Source organism: Magnolia sinica, chromosome 16 (assembly GCF_029962835.1).
Source record: "Magnolia sinica isolate HGM2019 chromosome 16, MsV1, whole genome shotgun sequence".
Taxonomy (NCBI): domain Eukaryota; kingdom Viridiplantae; phylum Streptophyta; class Magnoliopsida; order Magnoliales; family Magnoliaceae; genus Magnolia; species Magnolia sinica.
Genome location: NC_080588.1, coordinates 72,493,265 through 72,501,072, shown reverse-complemented (window position 1 = coordinate 72,501,072; position 7,808 = coordinate 72,493,265).

Below are 7,808 nucleotides of genomic sequence, written 5' to 3'. Positions count from 1 at the left end.
ACTCTGGCCCCTTGCATTTTCTTTAAGATCCATCCATGATAGGACCAACCTAATGATTGGTCAAGTCTTGTACACGTGTGCAGTGTATAGACTGAATAATATCTAAGAGATGATCGCAGCACAGGCGTGAAATGTTCAAAGCATTCATCAAGTGGGCCACCTTTAGATATGCATGTCCCACAAATCAGGCCACCTTTAGATCTTCATGTACCAAAAATGGGCCATTGTCATTTGAGCCCCATCATGACAAAACGGCCTCTTCGATACAGATGGGCCAGACCTGGATTGCGTGGTGAACCCAACACCACCTAGCTATGTGGTGTAAGGACTCTGTGGGGTCCACCGTGATGTATGTGATTTATTCATGCTGTCCATCCCAAAATTGAAGCATATTCAAAGCTCAAGTGGACCACATCACAGGAAACCATAGAGACTAAAGCACTGGTTCACACGTCATTACATGCGAACCTTGCTATATATATATATATATATATATATAGAGTAGTGGTCTCCTGCGCACCGTCTGCAGGAGACTTTCGTACGCACCAAGGTAGGCTTTCTTAGACAGATGGACTGGGGTGGGCTCATTTTGATGTATTCGTGAAATCCACCCCGACCATTAGGTCTGTGAGAGAAATTAAGCTGTGAGACTCCAACATAAAGTTGATACTTGATTCATGAGGGCTACACGAAGGGAAATAGTGGGAGAGGGGGATGGCTACTGTTGACTTTGTACAGGGTCCACTGTGATGTTTATCTAGAATTCACTCCAAACATTATCTACCTTATGAAAATTTATGTATGGGGACCAAAATTTATGCCCATAAGTGATTTATGTGAGCTACACCAAGTTAAACAGTTTGGATGGTGGGCATCCCTTGCATTGTTTGTGCATATGTGGTCCAGCATAAATTATAAATGTCTTATGTTTAATCCCCATGGCTATGTTTTCCTCATGCACCATATGATTGGAGCTGATTTCACATACATATCATTTAAGGATATCAGACCAAACTTGAGTAAGATCCAATTCTTAGGTAGGCCATGTAAAAATCCAATGATATGCATCCTCTCCTACTTTTCCTTGGTGTGGCCCACTTAAATCATGAACCTGCATAGTTTATCAACTTTTTAGCTAACTTTTCATTACAGACTTAATCATCAGAATGGATTTCATGAACGCATCACAATGGGACCTGACCCCAGCCCAGCGTGTGAGCAAGCCTGCCTTGGTGCGTACGAAAGTCTCCTGCGGGATGGTGCGCAGGAGACCACCACTATATATATATATATATATTGCTGCGCTTATTTGCTTAAAGGCAGCATAGATATTACCTCCTGAGTGGCATTTTCTTAATAAACAATTCTCCAAGATCAAGAACAGAAGCTCCCCACCACGACGACATGAACACACCCACCAAGAAGATGAAGGTAATTGAAGTAAGGAATACTAGACCTGCAAGTGGACCCCAAATCAGTTAGCAAGCACTTTTGGACTTGAATGATGACAAAGATTTTTTAATGACACTGATTAACATTCGAATACTCGTATTCAACTCAGAACTTGTTTGAATTTCCAAGAGTTCAACTTGGATGAGTAGAAGAAATATTTGCGGAGTTTCTTTCTTTTGATACTCTGCTTGGTTTGTGGACATAACAAGATCACTTGGCCAAGTCCCAAGTTGATCAGTGAGTTTTGAACACTGACTGATTATTGTTACACCAGATCAACAACTTAGATCTGTACTAGTCTGATCACTTGACATGCACAATTGCCAGTATCATTTCTACTTTTTGATAGTAAACAGAAAAAAATGATTAACAATAAATTTTTTAAAAAAAGAATCTCTACCTTGTAATCTGTTGAGACTCCCTCAATACCCAAGGGTCATTTCTCTAATCAAAATACCAAAAAATTTAACTTCCTTCAAGGTGTTGTGGATTCTTCCATTGTGCAGTCAGTCTTGTCTTCTTTCCTCTATTGACTACTACCACCTTCCAATTCATTCAGAAATCAAATACCAAACTTTTAATTGTATCTCTAAATTTCACCATCATTGCTATCACACCATAAAAGATTCTGCTCTTCCTTTATTTCCATACCCCTCACACATTAGAAGCTTTCTCCACGATATCACATGAATCCACACTATTGGTGTATAATCAAAGCAACTGGGATATTCATCTAGATTTCTAATCAAGTTATTAGTACTATGCATGGAAATCTATGCTAGTATTAGAAAAAGTATGGGTTTTGTTGAAAATGCCTACTTTTCCAAATTGTACAAAAATAACCTTTATTTCACGATTCTTTGGTTAATGTGCAAGGGAAAACGTTGATTGCATGCTCATCATCATCATCTAAGCTTATACTACTAATTGGTGTCAGCTACACAAATCTTGTTCCGCCATTCCCCTATCAAGGATCATATCCCCAATTAAACCACAGGTCAACAAGTCTTTTCTTACTCCATTCACATCCTTTTGGGCCTTCCCCTTGCCCTTTTAGAGCCTTCAACTCAAACCTCCCTACTCCTTACTAGTGTAGTTCTTGGTCTCTGTTGCCCATGGTCAAACCATCTAAAGCACACTACCCCTCATCTAATTACTTATTAGTGCTACTTCAAAGTTCCCTCGAATGCATTCATCTTCTAATTCTATCTTTCCTTGTCTTTCCACTGATCCGTCTCAACATCCTCATTTCAGCTGTGCTCATCATATGAACATGTTGTTCCTTGACTACCCAGCATTCTGTACCATAAAGAATGGCTGGTCTCTTACCTATCCTATAAAATTTTCCCTTCAATTTCATTTGGATGTGGCTATCGCGTAAAAGTCTAGAGCACATATCCACTTCATCCACTCATCTCTAATTCTATGAGCAAACTTCTTCTCAATCTCTCTGCCAGTGTTACCCAGACACTTCTACTTTCTAGGATTTTGCCATGCTGACACTCCTGGACATGGCACTTCAAAATTTGCAGACAAAGTGTCCGGGTGATGTCATCGAAAAGTGCTGCGTGTTGGACACTTCAATTGAGTTGTCCAAATATTTTTCTGCATAAAGATTTCATTTCACCTTCCTCGATTTTTTTTTTTGGTTAAAAAAATTCTTTTGTCAAGCCAAAGATCTCTCACTGTTAGAACTCGAGCTTGCCTCCTTTCTCTTGTTCTTGAAGATTAATTGTAATGATTTCCTTTCTATCTAGATTCGAGTTCATTTTCCATTATAGGTACCATGACCAATAAATAGGTGCTTTTTTGTTCATTTTGTTCTTTTGTTTCAGTACCAATATTTTAACAGAACAAGTGATGTTCATAAGAACCACCATATTCTAAGATGATTATCCTTGATTTTTTAAATGTTTTTTAATTAATTATTTGTGAGTTGATCTTTTGAAAAAAAAATATTTGTAAGTTCGAACTATTGGTAATTTGTTTATACTGGAACTATGTGAACACTTGCAAATTTCCTTCTCTAATGTTTTTATTGCTTTATTTAATTTTACTTAAATTATTATTTACTTGTATACGGAAGTGTCCCTGTGCGTAGATTTTTCGAAGTTTGTTTAGCCGAATACTCTAGGACACTGTCTCTTGGCACCTGTGTCACATATCCAGGTAACATTGCTCTCCGCTCTCCTAAATTATTGACCGATGATATTGAAAGTGGTCATTTAGGGGAATTTCTTGGTCAACGGTCTTAACTAATTCCTCATTTTGACTCTTACTGTTAATCAAACCACATTCCATCTGTTTTAGTCCGACTAGTTTTAAAACCTTTAGATCCAAAGCATCCATCCATAGCTCTAGTTTTGTGTTTATCCCTTCCACCTCATCAAAACTATGTCATCTGCAAACATCAGACGGGACCTCTTCCTATAAATGCCTCGTTAACTCATCCGTAACCAATGCAAAAAGACACAGGCTGAGTGTTGATCCTAGTTTAAGCATACATAATTGGAAACTCACTTGTCTCTCCACTAGTGGTCCTCACCTTTGTTGCCACTCCCTCATATGTATCCTTAATCATGTCAATATCTCCTCTCATGGCTCCTTTCTTTCCCAACACCCACAAGATAACTCTCTCGGGAACCTATTATATGTTTTCTCTACGTCTATCCTTCCTCCTTTCCCTATATTTCTCCATCATCCAAGGAGGAAAATACCCTCAATGGTCAACCTTTCTAGAATGAATCCAAACTGATTTTCTGACACATTTGTCTGATGCCTTAATCTTTGCCTGACCACTTTGCTCTGCATGTCTCCTTCATTCTTAGAAATAGGCACCATAGTACTTTTCCTCCATTCGTCTGGCATTTTCTTTGCTCTTACAATCTTGTTGAACAACTCTATCAACCAAAATTCATGATAAAAGTTCTGGCCAAAGTTTCACGTCAGCTTCTTCTTATTATTATCACATTATGTTCGAAGAGTTTAGATTTATGGTAATTGTGTTCCCACCTCCTCTTGCCCCACCTGCACTGCACATTGACTATTAGATGTGAAACATGCTTATTTAGAAACAATAGTTGTCATTGGATAAAATGAAAATGTGAAATGATGTTTTTAAATATTTTTATTTAGAAACAATAGTTGTCATTGCATCACAACAGATGTTTAAATTAACCATCCACTTGGATGTTTGAAGAACTGTCTTGAATCATGTGCGCAGAAAGATTTTCCTAAAATCAAAGTGCAGAGAGTAACATAAAGGTACTCCATTGGTTGGACAAGGTCAAAAAATAGAAAATATTTACAGGCCCAACTTGACACCACTCCTTAAAATACCAAATCAAGAAAAGTGGGCACAAGAAGAAGACACATACCAAATACATTGATCCCAAGTTGAGCATAGATTGGGGAAAAGAAGCCGTCCACAAAACAAATGAACCACCAGGTGATGTAAAATGTTATGGCTAGAGGAAACAGAATGACACTGCAAAAATGACAAATGTATCATAAAACTTCCAGTCTTTTTACTTGCTAATCCAAGAGGGATGTTGTATTTTAGGGTTTTGTTATTCTTTGATGTGTCCTACAGCCCTTGTACATGGCTATTTGTCCTCAATGGATTCAGTGAATTTATTTTCCCAGAAAAATTAAACGAGAAAAAATCCATTCTCTGTGATTTTGAATGGCACGTGGATAATTTGCATTTAGATGATGGCATCTACATAGTTGGTATAACACTTAGATGATGATGATGATGTGCATACTTTGGGTTTCAAGGCATACTATTGTATATTTCGTAATCAGGATAGGTTTAATCTGGTGGGAATCGATTTTATTCTTGATATAACAACAGAGCCCATTGCTCAATCGGTCAGGATGGGATGGTCCGTTGTATGGTTCGCACTTTTCCTTGCCTATTTTTCTCAATGATCACCTCGATCGACTGGTGCTTAATGATGCGCTGGTTTCATCTGCGCACGTGTGCCACATTGGCATGTGTACTACATAGATTTAAGTCTTTCAAAGGAATAAACTTATAATTATTAGAACTTAAGGGTTATTTCTTAGGGAAAAGCTATTGGCCCCTACTCTGACTGCTAAATACAGCCATCTTTTCACTATGGGCTACACAATTATACAAACTTGTATAAGTGCATGACCAAAAGTGGCAATGATGAGTAGATTTTGTAGTCAGAGTGGGTCTAGATAGTGGCTCACTTTTCTATTTTGTTAACTATGTATTTTGCTAGGTAGCAATAGGCAAAGGTAGTCCCAAGCCAGGGTGAAGGAGGGTTGATAGTGTGAGGTGGGCAGCTAGTCATCGAACTTTTGCCACTCAATCATGAATTCCAGTTTCAAAACTTGCGAATTGTGAGACAGGTTTCTTAAAGCCGATCCCAAATAGCTGGGACAAGGCTATGAATTATGATGAAGATGATGATGTTTACTCAATAAAGAATACGACACTGTTCACGTAATTTCCTAGGGTGGTAAAAAATATGAAGTCATGGATTTGCATCATGGTCATAAATCATTAGTGCAATTTATGGCTTAAAAGAATGCAGTTACCATCTATTGTCAGCAAAGAACTCACCATCCAGAAATTAACTTTTTTGAGGTCCGGCTCCGAATTACTATAGAAAATGGCTACACAATAGCATAGGGAAAAACATCTGGCTTAAGATAGTTTTAGAAATTCATAAAGAAAAATTTTCAATTCTATGAACCTGAGATATCTAGAACTCTAGATATTGCAAGATTCTTAAAAATATTAGTTAAATAACTACAAAAAAGCATCGCGTGACGTAGATCAATACACAATCAGAACATAAGCTGGGATACAATGGACCAAAGTGGACTATGCATCTCCATCTGGAACAAATTGCTCAACCTTTTGAATCAAGTCCAACTCTCCAGCCTCCTTTCAACACAAAAGACTAATAAATGGGAACTTGATATTATGACACTTAAATAGAATTGAAATCCATGCAGTGGATTTTGTGGTCACTCACAAAGTTCTTCCTTTGAGAGTTGTGCTGCATATACCATCTTGATGTTGGAAGTGGTCCATTCATTGTCCGAAAATCAGCCTCCCCGATCACCGGAGAAAACAAACCGGTCCAGACGACAAGCATGGTCATGGGAATGACAGAATCAAGATAATCAAACCACCACAATAGTGTAACCTCAATGCATGGTAACAAAAACCCATTTTGTCTTCATCTCTCAGGGTGCGGGTGCGTTTGATTCCTGATTGAATTGATGGTTACTAGTCTAATAAAGTAGAAATAACATATTTCGATTTCCTTAGCGTTCATATAAAGAGACTAGGATCCAAATTGCAATGACATTACTTTGAAGTTCGACTTGAAACAAATCGTAACTGCAATTTTGGGGCTATTTCCTTGCTATGAAGACCAGGGAGCATCGTTTACTTTTATCATCTTCTCTTTATTAAACTCGATGTTTGCAATTCAATTCACTAGTGCACCCAAATGCAGACTTAATCTAGTACATTTTTAAATGGAAATGATGCTAATTAACTTTTATTAGTAGCTTTTCTTTGTTTTTATTTTTATTTTTATTTTTTTCCTCTTTTATAGGCAAGATGGGATTGAACCCATGACTTTGACACTCAGATGTAGAGTACCATGTGCTCAACCCTAATTGGTATTTCAAGAAAGCTGAGTTCAGATGGTCTTTGAAGTATTTTATATATATATATATATATATATATATAGAGAGAGAGAGTAATGGTCTCCTGCGAACCATCCCGCAGGATACCTTGGTGTGGTCCAATTCCTAGTGGTATTGGGAACTTGGACAAGGTGGATGTAATATAATAAGTTAGTGAAATTTACTCTAACTATTATGTTATTGATGCAAATTTATCCGTAGGGCTAAAAAATCATTCGGATTAATGATTCAGGTGGGCCACACCAAGGGAAACAATCATAGAAGGGACGCCTACCGTTGGATTTTTACATGGCTCATAGTGATGTTTATGGGAAATCCAATCCAACTATTATCTTTTTCATGAAAATTCATATATGGGACGAAAAGTTAGGCCCATGAGTGATTTATGTGGGCTACACCAAGTGAAAAAATTGGCTAACACTGAAGTGTGAACTGACAGTGTTATGTACTTTGATCCAAAACTTACATGGTCCCTAAGAAATTTTCCACCGTAGGAATTGAATGAAGGATATTCTTTGCACTATTTCTTCCAATGTGGCCTAAATTCTCATCACACTCATTGTAATTGGATTGGATTTCAAATACACATTTTTATGGGGCCCATCCAGATTCTTCCCATCTTGATTTGCTGGAGCACACACCCACTCTGGCTACCG